Source organism: Stomoxys calcitrans, chromosome 5 (genome assembly GCF_963082655.1).
Source record: "Stomoxys calcitrans chromosome 5, idStoCalc2.1, whole genome shotgun sequence".
NCBI lineage: Eukaryota > Metazoa > Arthropoda > Insecta > Diptera > Muscidae > Stomoxys > Stomoxys calcitrans.
Window position 1 is genome coordinate 76,319,327 of NC_081556.1, and position 12,545 is coordinate 76,331,871.

The window sequence follows — 12,545 nt, forward strand, 5'->3', positions numbered from 1 at the left end:
TAGTCTTCTATGACTCCTAGAAGCTTCAGTATGGCAGAAATTTTGTACGAATCCATAGTGGTGGGTTCCCAATATTCCGACCCGAACTATTCACATTTTTACTTGTTACTCAAGATTCTCTTTTTATTCCCACCACCAAAGGATGGGGTATACTTACGTGTCATTCCGTTTGTAAAACATCAAATATTTGTTTAAGACCCCATAAAGTGTATATATTTTTGATCGCTATGACATTTTAGGTCAATCTAGCCATGCCCTCTCTTCTCTCCGCCCGTCTGTCCCACTCTCTGTCTGACGAAAGCACACTAACTTTCGAAGGAGTAAAGCTAGGCGCTTGAAATTTTGCACAAATACTACTTATTGATGTAGGTCGGTTGGGATTGTAAACGAGCGATATCGATACATTGTTTGATATAGCTCCCATATAAACCGATCACCCTATTGCACTTTTTAAGGCTCTAGAGCGCACAGTCCTAATCTTAATTGGATGAAATTCTACATAAGGATTTCGCCTATGACCTTCAACATGTGCGCCAAATATGATCTGAATCGATCTATAATCTGATATAGCTCCTATATAAACTTCTCTTCCGATTTTAGTTCTTGAGCCCCTATGGAGCGTTATTCTTATCCCATTTGACTGAAATTTTGCACTTTGGCCTCCAATATCCAAATCAAGCATAGCCCGAATCGGTCCATTGCCTGATATAGCTTTAAAAGTATAGCACTTCTTATCCATTATCCTTTGATTGTATCCTATAAAAAGAGAAAAAAACTTGGAAAATGTGATCTATGGTGGAGGGTATGTAAGATTCGGCCTGACCGAACTTAGAACGTTTTTACTTGTTTAAAATAGAATTTTGCAATCTGGCGAACATAGTTCCAACATATATACAAAAATGAAGAATTTTCTTTCTTGATCAACGTTATATGTAGCGATGAAAGCATGTTTGCTGTCACAACTATCCCGTCCCTCTTAAAGCGATACATTTGCAAGATCTCTTCAAGAGACCGCAATGTCCCTGCAGACACAAATTTTAACTCAGTGCTCAGTATTCTTACACTCATCAGAACAGCTTCTGTAGAAATCATTACAATGCGCGCCGTCTGAGAGCCTTCCGTATTCACTGACCTATTGCCAGAGAATCCTGTCAGTCAGACAGATATGCATAGATTCCCACTCTACTGTCGCACCCGCGTGGATTATCCCGGAAACCGGTCTACTTACGGACACCGGTTTCCTCCTCCTCTATTTTCCTAGAATTTCGTTCAGTCTGGGCATCCAAATTAGCATTTTGTCATTAGAGATTCCTTTATTTCAAGGGCCAGTTTCGGAAGAGGAAGATCCCCTCCTAAACTAAATATTACGGACATTGTGCACAGACCAGCGTCTGAAAGACTATGTACTCGTGCGGTAGTCTTAACATGTCCATATCATGTGCATGGGAGTCTTGGAGCGACCAGTTAGAAACATGTCGTATTTAAGCGCAGCATCAGCTTCCCAAAACCCTAATCGGCACCCTGAAGATTTTTTTAGCTTTCCCCGCCTGTCCACAGTACCAACGACTAAACTGTTGCCTTACCCATGCTTCTTCAGTTTGACGAGTTCCCTTGACCTTTTATGTGCAGTTCTGAATATAGAACTCTATTGACTGCTTTGAAGACCATACGTACGCCATGAATCGCACAGCGCCTCTAGGCTTCTTTCCTTTGTTTCGATTTAGAAGAAAATTAGGCCGAGGTATTTCACTTTCCAAAACAATTCCAGAGTGGCCACGTGCAGATACGGAGATCTTAATTTTGGTATCATATATCTCCAAGAAAACAGCTTATTCCTCCTAGACCTTCGAAAGTATCCGCAGTGATCTTTCGATAATCTCAATAAACCTACAGAATTTTCCATAGAAATGAATCGCACTCCTTGTTCCGATGATATAATGGCGAAGTGGCAAACTATTGCCCTCTCCATGGAAAATGCCGCGAAATCCATACTTGGGTACCGGAAGCCTCCTCCCAGAAACCCATGGTACGACCAAGAATGTCGAGATGCTACTGAAGCCAAGAATGCGGCATATAGAGCAATCCTTCAATCAGTAGCAACGCGCCAGATGAAGGAGAGGTATCGGGAGAAAAGAAGAGAGGAGAAACGTCTATCTAACCGATGGCTTTGGTGCAGACACATCCTCCTGCAGAGACAAAGAAAGAAATCTGGTAACTGACACAGATAACATGCTGAGGATATGGAAAGAACATTTTACCCAACTGCTAGTGTCCTATGTTGGCAGCGAAGAGGATACCGCAGAACCAATTAATGATGATGGTATAGAATGTTTACCTCCTAGTCAGAATGAGGTCCAAGTAGCAGTGACCCGACTAAAGAACAACAAGGCAGCAGGAGCCGACGGGTTACCCGATGAACTTTTTAAGACCAGAGGCGACACGCTAATAAGGCGTATGCATCAGCTTATCTGCGCAATCTGTATAGAATAACGCATACCAGATGATTGGAACCTCAGCATACTAAGTCGTACACAAGAAAGGAGACAAGACGGAAGGTGCCAACTACAGAGGAATAAGTCTCCTACCCCTTGGCATACAAGATACTCTCGAGCGTACTGTGTGAAAGATTAAAACCTAAAGTCAATGAGATAATTGGGCCCTATCAATGTAGCTTTAGACCTGGTAAGTCCACCCTAGACCAGATATTCACACTGCGCCAAATCCTGGAAAAGACCCGAGAAGGATAAATCAACACCTGCCATATCTTTGTTGACTACAAAGCCGCCTTCGATACTCCTTTATGTTCAAAGGTATTTCAAGCATGTCTGAGTTTGGTATCCCTGCAAAATTATTAAGACTCTGCAAGGTGACACTTGCTGATACGCGTTGCTCAGTAAGAATAGGAAAGATTCTCTCCGAACCATTTAATACCAAACGAGGTTTCAGACAAGGAGACAGCCTATCGTGTGATCTCTTTAATATCCTGCTGGAGAAGATTATATGAGATGCAGATGTGAATAGATATGGCACACTAATCACAAGAGAACACATGCTACTCGCCTATGCCGACGACATCGATATCATAGGTCGGTCACCGGAAGTAGTAACTGCAGCCTTTGAAAGAATCGAAAGTGAGTCAGTGAAATTGGGTCTGGCAGTAAATGGAGATAAGTCGAAATGGATGGTTTCAACTCCCAAAAAGCCTTGCACAACCGAGCAGATAAAGAAAATGGAGAAAGTTGGGAACCACAACTTTCCGACAGTCAGTAACTTTATCTACCTCGGCACCACCGTAACCGAAACTAATGACACCAGTTTTGAGATTAAGCGAAGAATAATACTGGCAAACAGATGCTTCTTTGGACTAAGTAAGCAGTTTAGAAACAAGTCCACCTCTCGACAGATGAAGACTACACTTTACAAGACACTGATACTACCCGTGCTGTTATATGGTTCTGAAGCATGGGTACTTGTAAAAGCAGATGAGGCAGTGCTTGGAGTTTTTGAGAGAAAGATTCTTCCTAAAATATATGGACCAGTGCGTTTGCGTTAACGGAGAATATAGGCGACGTACGAACCACGAGCTGTATGACGAATTATATAACCGATGGGGTAAAGGAACAATTTAGGCCAAACTCGACAAAGATGTTGAAAATCATATACGAACAACACATGAAAAAAATTTAGACAAATCGGATGATAAATGCAATCTACGGCTTAAGAAATCAAATCGATGCTTTATCATGTTATATACCAATTTGTACCTTACTTCTCATGGATTTTGGAGTTGTTTTTAAAACATTGCGAGCAGAGCTTTGGTCGAATCGAACTATAGTTGCGACTTATCATCAAATTGGGAGATTGGTTTATATGGGAGCTACAATAATACTCGTAAGAAGAAAGTTATTTGTGCAAAATTTCAAGCAGCTACTTTAGTCGTTAGAAAGATTATGTGCTTTCGACAGATAGACGGCCTTTGCCTAAATTCCATTTGTGTGGCCTACATTATTATAATTTGTAAGGAATGGTAAATTCAGCAGTTGTCCAATTTAAATCTCGAGGCTTATTTTTATATTCTTGGACTGGTACTCAACTTACCAGTCCTTTAATACTCATGTCAAGTAATGCCCAACTGTTTTGGCTTTGTGACAATGCTGCTATGGACACCCAGAGAAAGAACTCATATCAACCAATGGGCGGACACACCATAACAATGCCATCAATAACTATAACCGATATTCTAAATAATATTAATAATCCCTTTTAAATTGGAAACAACATTTTCTAGTTGAAACGGTCCACACATTTGCCACAACTTGAAATCTTTTGTTTTCGTTCAAAAACTAGATATTTTGCACCAAAAACACACATACAGCGGTCAAAAAAAGTATTCATCATTCAATGTTTTTTTTTTAATAAGTCTACAAAAGACAATTGGAATAAAAACATATTAAACTAATGATGCAGTAGTGCTTGTGTGATATATATGTACACAATTTCATTGTTTTTAAAGAAAAAAATAGTATTTATTGGAATAAAAAGGGTCATTTTACAGCTGAACACAAAAAATTAAACAAAAAAAGTATTCATCATTGCAAAAAAACAAAAAAATAAATAACATAATTTAAAAAAATTAATACTTTGTTATTCGACCACCGCGTCTTATAACTTCTTTTAAACGGTTTGACATCGATTGGACTAATTTAGCGGTTATATTTTGGTCTATATTAGTCCATTCCTCCATTATCACCTGTTGCATTTGACTCTTGCTCGAAAAATTGCGCGTTCTCAATTTGCGTTCGAGATGTTCCCAAAGATGTTCAATTGGGTTCAAGTCGGGACTTTGAGGAGGAGTTTTAATGACTTTGGGGCAGTTATACAGCATCCACATCTTGGTATTTAAAGCAGAATGTTTGGGGTCATTATCTTGATAATATTGAAAGTTATTACCAAGCCCAAGTTTTACAGCACTATCTTTTAAATTCCTCTTTAAAATGTCAATGTAATACTTATGATCCATTACTCCATTAATAATTTCAAGATTTCCCGCTCCTGAAGCCGCCATACACCCCCAAACCATTAAACCACCTCCACCATGTTTTACAGTAGCAACTGTGTTTCGTTCTTCAAGCTCTGTATTTGGTTTTCTGTACACTATGACCTTTCCATCGCACCCAAAAAGATTAAACTTGCTCTCGTCTGCAAAAATTACTGTTTTCCAAAATGATTCGGGCTGTTTTACATACATTTTTGCGAAGTTTAGCCTTTTCACTCGGTTTATTTTATTTATAAAGGGCTTCTTACGTGCAGTTCTTCCTCTGTAACTATGCCTTTTGAGTGTATTTCGAATTGTTTGTGTAGTAACTTCCTTCCCTAAATATTCCATAGTGTTTTTACGAAGAATGGTCGCATTTGTCTTCGGAGTTTTCTGAACTTGCCGCACTAGCCAACGCACATCTCCAACTGAAAGTGCTTTTGGTCGACCAGATCTTGGTTTATTGTCAACAGTTTTCGTTTCTGTCCACTTTCTGATGATGGATTGTATAGTAGATCGTGGTCTATTTAATATTTCACTGATAGTTTTTTGAGTTAAACCATTCCTGTGGTGTTTTATTATCAAAACTTTTACCTCATCAGAAACCTCGTTTTGCTTACGACCCATTTTGACAAAAACTATATTTTCAATGAAATTAAATATTTGCTGTCAAGGGCAAAGCCTCCTTTACTAAATAAAACAGAAAAGGGGGATTCCCAAATAATATTTGAATTTGACTTTGATGATAGCACATCAATGATGAATACTTTTTTTGTTCTGTTTTTGGTGTTATTACATAAAATTGCATTTTTTGCGCTAATTAAATTTATTTTTTGAATTTATTTTAAAACATATTACGAAAAATAAACTATTGCATAAAACTGCATTATTTGTTTACTTTAAATTTTCTTCAATTACCCAAAATAAGTGAATTTATTATCAATTTTGCTAATGATGAATACTTTTTTTGACCACTGTATGTGCTAAATACAGTTCACATCTGGCTATTTAATAATGGCGTCTGCTAAAACAATGTGCGAATTTTCTATCGTGTGGAACAAAACGTGAAATAGTCAATTCTGGTTTAAATATTTGCTATTGATAAGAAACCAGATCGTAAATGGGTAGTTATGTCTGTCATAAAATTATTTAAAAGTCAGTGACTAATGTAGTCTGTAGCACATCAAATGATAATAAAGTTGTTCTATGCGGTAGCTGTCAAAATTGCTCGTGTTTAATTGAGAAATTACTGAAGTCGCACCTTTTTTACTATAATATTAACAATATTAGAATTTCTTCTACTGCTTACTGAAACACTGGGAATTGGGAATAGAAAATTAACTTAAAGATATAAAAAACAAGTAAAAGCGTGCTAAGTTCGGCCGGGCCGAAACTTATTACCCTCCACCATGGAGCGCATTTTTCGAGTTCTTTTCCCGGCATCTTTTCTTAGGCAAAAAATTATATAAGAAAAGATTTGCTCTGCTATTAGAGCGATATCAAGATATGATCCGGTTTAGACCAGAATAAAATTATATAATATGTTGGAGACCTGTGTAAAATGTCAGCCAATTCGAATAAGAATTGCGCCCTTTGGGGGTTCAAGAAGTAAAATAGAGAGATCGATTTTTATGGGAGCTGTATCGGGCTATAGACCGATTCAGACCATAATAAACACGTGTGTTGATGGATGGATGAGAGGATCCGTCGTACAAAATTTCAGGCAAATCGGATAATAATTGCGACCTCTAGAGGCTCAAGAAGTCAAGATTCCAGATCGGTTTATATGGCAGCTATATCAGGTTATGAACCGATTTGAACCATATTTGGCACAGTTGTTGGATATCATAACAAAACACGTCGTGCAAAATTTCCAATCGGATAAGAATTCCGCTCTCTAGAGGCTCAAGCAGTCACGACCCAAGATCGGTTTATATGGCAGCTATATCAGGTTATGGACCGATTTGAACCATACTTGGCACCGTTGTTGGATATTATAACAAAATACGTGGTGCAAAATTTCAGTCAAATCGGATGAGAATTGCGCCCTCTAGAGGCTCAAGAAGTCAAGACCCAAGATCGGTTTATATGGCAGCTATATCAAACCATGGACCGATATGGCCCATTTACAATACCAACCGACCTACACTAATAAAAAGTATTTGTGCAAAATTTCAAGCGTCTAGCTTTACTGCTTCGGAAGTTAGCGTGCTTTCGCCAGACAGACGGACGGACGGACATGGCTAGATCGACATAAAATGTCGCGACGATCAAGAATATATATACTTTATGGGGTCTCAGACGAATATTTCGAGTAGTTACAAACAGAATGACGAAATTAGTATACCCCCCATCCTATGGTGGAGGGTATAATAAGGTCACTCCTGGCGAAGCCATGTGTGAAGAAATGGAACATTATGTCAACAAGTAAGAGCGTACTAAGTTCGGCCGGGCCGAATCTTATACACCCTCCACCATGGATCGCATTGTAGAGTTCTTTTTAGGCAAACATGATGAATGATGAACATTATAGAAGTTATTGTTGTTGTAGTAGTAGTGTGGGGTACACTGAGGCGGCAGCCCTTGCCGATGAAGCAATTCATCGGGTCAATCCAGTACATACAACCGGCTGTCATGAGATTGATCCCATCCCATGGCAGTCATTGTGTAATATTTCAGTTCATTCGGATAAGAATTGCGCCTCGTAGGGGCTCAAGAGGCAAAATTGGGAAAAGGCTTTACATGGGAGCTGGATTAAGCTATTGATCGATTCAGACCATATTAGGCATGTATGTTGAAGGTCATGAGAGAAGCCGTTGTACAAAATTTCTGCCAAATCGGATGAGAATTGCGCCCTCTAGAGCCTCAAGAAGTCAAGATCCCAGATCGGTTTATATGACATCTATATCAGGTTATGTACCGATTAGCGCCGTACTTAGCACAGGTATTGGAAGTCATAACAAAACACCTCATGCAAAATTTCAGCCAAATCGGATGAGAATTGCGCGCTCCATTGGCTCAAGAAGTCACGACCCTAGATCGGTTTATATTACAGCTATACCAGATTATGAACCGATTTAAATCATACTTTACACAGTTTTTGGAAGTGATGCCAAAACACTATGTGCAAAATTTCATTCAAATCGGCTGAGAATTGCGCGCTCTATTGGCTCAAGAAGTCAAGACCCAAGATCGGTTTATATGGCAGCTATATCAAAACATGGACCAATTTGAACCATACTTAACGCAGTTGTTGGAAGGGATACTAAAACACCACGTGCAAAACTTCAGTCAAATCGGACGAGAATTGCGCCCTGTAGAGGCTCAAGAAGTCAAGACCCAAGATCGGTTTATATGGCAGCTATATCAAAACATTGACCGATTTGGCCCATTTGCAATCGCAATCGACCTACACCAATAAAATGTATTTGTGCAAAATTTCAAGCGCCTAGCTTTACTCCTTCGAAAGTTTACGTGCTTTCGACAGACGGACGGACGGCCGGACATGGCTAGATCGACTTAAAAGGACATGACGATCAAGAATACGTATACCTTATGGGGTCTCAGATCCATATTTCGAGGTGTTACAAACAGAATGACGAAATTGGTACGCCCCCATTCTATGGTGGAGGGTAAAAAAACAAAAATGTTTCAGATGCTTACCTATAAATGCGTATTGCTTCCAAGCAATTAACATAAGAGTAAAGTAGGGTTCCTAATTTTAGTGTTCTATAAAAACCTTGGAATTCTTAAAAATCCACAATATCCAAGAGCATTTTGTAAGCCATATATGTATATTTTGTGATGGTTGTTTTAGCGTATCACTAATTTAGGCACTTGATATCTACCAAACTTGTCAGCTATCTTTTGTTACCCAACGACACGTTGTTTGTGTTGGACGATTATCGTAATATATCCTTATATACCAATCTTTAAAAAAATGTCGGTAAAATTCCTTTTCCCTTTTTTTATAAACTAAAGGAAATGAACCATAGTCCTGTATTAAAAGTCCCTTATCATTGACTGAATCGAAAAGTTTTCATTGATGTGTGAGAAGTGTGCTCCTTCTCGGTTCCTGGGTAAATTTTTACTCCTCCCCCAAATACCTTTCGTTTGAGTCCTTTATTATCGTATTGGTAAATATTTCCGGTTTAGAGAGGCGCTTGGCTCTTAATGTAAATATATGCTTCGTGCTCTATTTTCAAATACATTCTATATGAGCCCCATAATGGCATGATAGGTAAATAAATTCTGTTTGAGGGTGGGATGGACCCCATGGACGAAAATGAGTATTCATTTTCCCGAAAATCAATCAATTTAAACATCAAATAGCTTTTATAGGAGGTGTTTTCGGGTTGGGCAACTCCCCAAATGCATGGCTCTTCAATTGGATTTCAAATTCGTTTTTTTCTCTCAAGCACCTTTCGTTTGAGCTCTATATTGTCGTGATTGGTCTATATACCCATTTAGCGGGTTTGGACGGCTCCCGAGGCACCCGACACCAACAATAGAAACCATGTTATGTTTTGACTGTGAGAGTGCAAATAAATTTCGAACGAATCTCCGAGATCTGGTGTTTTTGAAAATTAGGATAGTGAGAAGTGCTTTTTAGGGGAGAGATGGCACTCAGACATTTCGACTCAAATATGGATATCAAATTCGTGCTGCACTCTCAAATCCATTTAATGTGAGCCCCATATTGCCATGGTCAGTAAATATGAAATGTTTGGAGGGTGTTTTGGGGCTGGGGCGGCCAGCGGCACTTTGCTCTGAAAGTAGATATCGAATTCGTTCTTTACTCCCAAATACCGTTTTTGATCTCCATATTGCCATAATCGAAAATGAAGTTCAGTTTAGGGGGCGTTTAGGGCGTACCCCCAAACACATGGCTCCAAAATTGGATATCAAATTCGTTTTCTACTCTCAAATAAATACCTTTCATTTGAGTCCCATATTGTCATAATGGGTCAATCAACCTATTTGACTAATTTTTGAAAAGAAAAGCGCCACCTAGACTTGAACACAAGTTTTAATCTACTTCGTAATCTACTTCCAAATTCCTTTCATTTGAGTCTCATATAGACATGGTCGGCTAATATGCCCATTTGGGGGTACTTGGGAGTGGGGCGACCTCCCATTACTTGGACCTAATTTTTCATGCCATATTTGTAATCTACTGTCGAATACTTTTCATTTGAGGCCCATATTGACATGAACGTCGAGTATATCTGTCTTGGAGGAGTTTGTAGGTCGGGGAGGCCCGCTGGGTATTTGGACACAAATTTTAATAAAATATTCGTTTTCTAGACTTCAATATCCATCCCACCCGATATCTAAAAACTATATAGCCTATATTTCCTTCCAGACAAACTTACACAATCTGTGAAAATTTTAAGATAATCAGTCCAGCCGTTTTTGATTCTACGGAACAATTCATACGGAACAATTCATATTGTCCCGATCGGTCCACTTTTGATTTGGGTGATCAGCTTGATCAGCTATTCTTGATCTGTCCTCTGTCTGTTGAAACCACGCTACAGTTTTTAAAAATATAGATATAAAGCTGAAACTTTGCACAGATTCTTTTTTTGTCGATTAGCAGGATATGTTCGAAGATGGGCTATATGGACTATATCTTGATATAGCCCCCATATAGATCCATCCGCCGATTTAGGGTCTTAGGCCCAACACATCACAGATTTAGATATAGCTGCCATATAGACCGATCTCTCGATGTAAGGTTTTGAGCCCATAAAAGGCTCATTTTCTATCCGATATCGCCGAAATTTGGACTGTGAGTTGTGTTAGGCTCTTCGACATCTTTCTGCTATTTGGCCCAGATCGGTTCAGATTTGGATATAGCTGTTATATAGACCGATCTCTCGATTTAAGATTTATGGCCGATAAAAGCCGCATTTATTTTCCGATTTCGCCGAAATTTGATACAGAATGTTAGTCCCTTCGACATCCCTCTTCAATTTTGCGCAGATCGATCCAGATTTGGATATAGCTGTCATATAGTCCGATCTTTCGATTTAGGGTTTTGAGCCCAAAAAAGGCGCATTTATTGTCCGATTTCGCCGAAATTTGGGACAGTGAGTTATGTTAGGCCCTTCGACATCTTTTTTCAATATGGCACAGATCGGTCTAGATTTGGATATAGCTGCCATATAGTCCGATCTTTCGAGTTATGGTTATGGGCCTATAAAAAGGGCATTTATTAAATTGTGTTAGGCCCTTCGATATCTTTATGTAATATGGCCCAGATCGGTCCAGATTTGGATATAGCCGCCATATAGACTGATCTCTCGATTTTAGATTTTGGGCCTATAAAAGCGCATTTATTGTCCGAATTCGCCGAAATTTGGGACAGTGAGTTGTGTTAGTCCCTTTGACATCCCTCTTCAATTTGGCCCTGGTCGGTTCAGATTTGGATATAGCTGTCATATACACCGATCTCTCGATTTAAAGTCTTGAACCCATAAAAGGCACATCTATAATCCGATTTCGCTGAAATTTGACGCGGTGACTTATGTCAGGCTTTTCGACATCCGTGTCGTATATGGTTCCGATCGAACCTTATTTGTATATGGCTATCAAAAAGACCAATATTTTGTTCTACAAAATTTAACAATGACTTGTACATATTAGACCACTCAACTCAGACTCATCCGTGTCGAATTTGGTTTAAATCGGACCATATTTCGATATAGCTGCTATGGGGACATAATTTATGCATTTTTCACCGAATTATGACGAACGGTGGTTTACATATACAAAGTTCGGCCCGGTCGAACTTAACGCCTTTTTACTTGTTTTTATTCGTTTTAACTGATATTTGGAATATCTTCCAATATCTATACTAGACAACTTCTAGTGAGCACCATAAATAGTTATAGCCCCATATAAACCGATTCCCCGAACAATGGTGCTTATAAAGGTGCACAGTGGTAAAGTTTGCGATGACAGTCTAGAGCTTTGACATTAAGACAATGATGATGTGCCGTTATTATACCCTCCACCATAGGATGTTATACACTCCACCATGGGGTATGCTAATTTCGTCATACCGTCCATCCCTCTGTCCGTCCATCCGTCAGTCCGTCCATCCGCCTGTCTGTCGAAAGCACGCTAATTTTTGAAGGAGTATAGCTAGCCGCTTGAAACTTTGCAGAAATACTTCTTATTAGTGTAAGTCAGTTGGGATAGTAAATGGGCCAAATCCGTCCATGTTTTGATATAGCTGCCATATAAACCGTATCTTTAACAAAAACAAAAGAAAATTTTGGCAAAATTATTCTCTACTCTTACATACTTTTTAATTTTAATGGATTTACTTATAATTTTTCCGATTATTGTAATTCCTTTGGGTAAACCAGTTTAAAACAAATTAAGACCAACAACCCAAAGCAATAAAATTTAAATTCTCCTGGTGACAGATCAGTTTGATAAAAGGATTGGGTTAAACAAAAATAAAGACAAAGACAATTAACAATGATTCTAAAGCAGA

At 38.8% G+C, this 12,545-nt stretch overlaps 1 protein-coding gene across 16 annotated transcripts in view; it reads left to right on the forward strand.

Annotated features, from left to right (window-relative positions):
• Window positions 1–12,545, forward strand: part of LOC106088992 (uncharacterized) — a 604,691-nt gene that overhangs the window by 496,883 nt on the left and 95,263 nt on the right. The gene's annotated exons all lie outside the window — the stretch shown is intronic.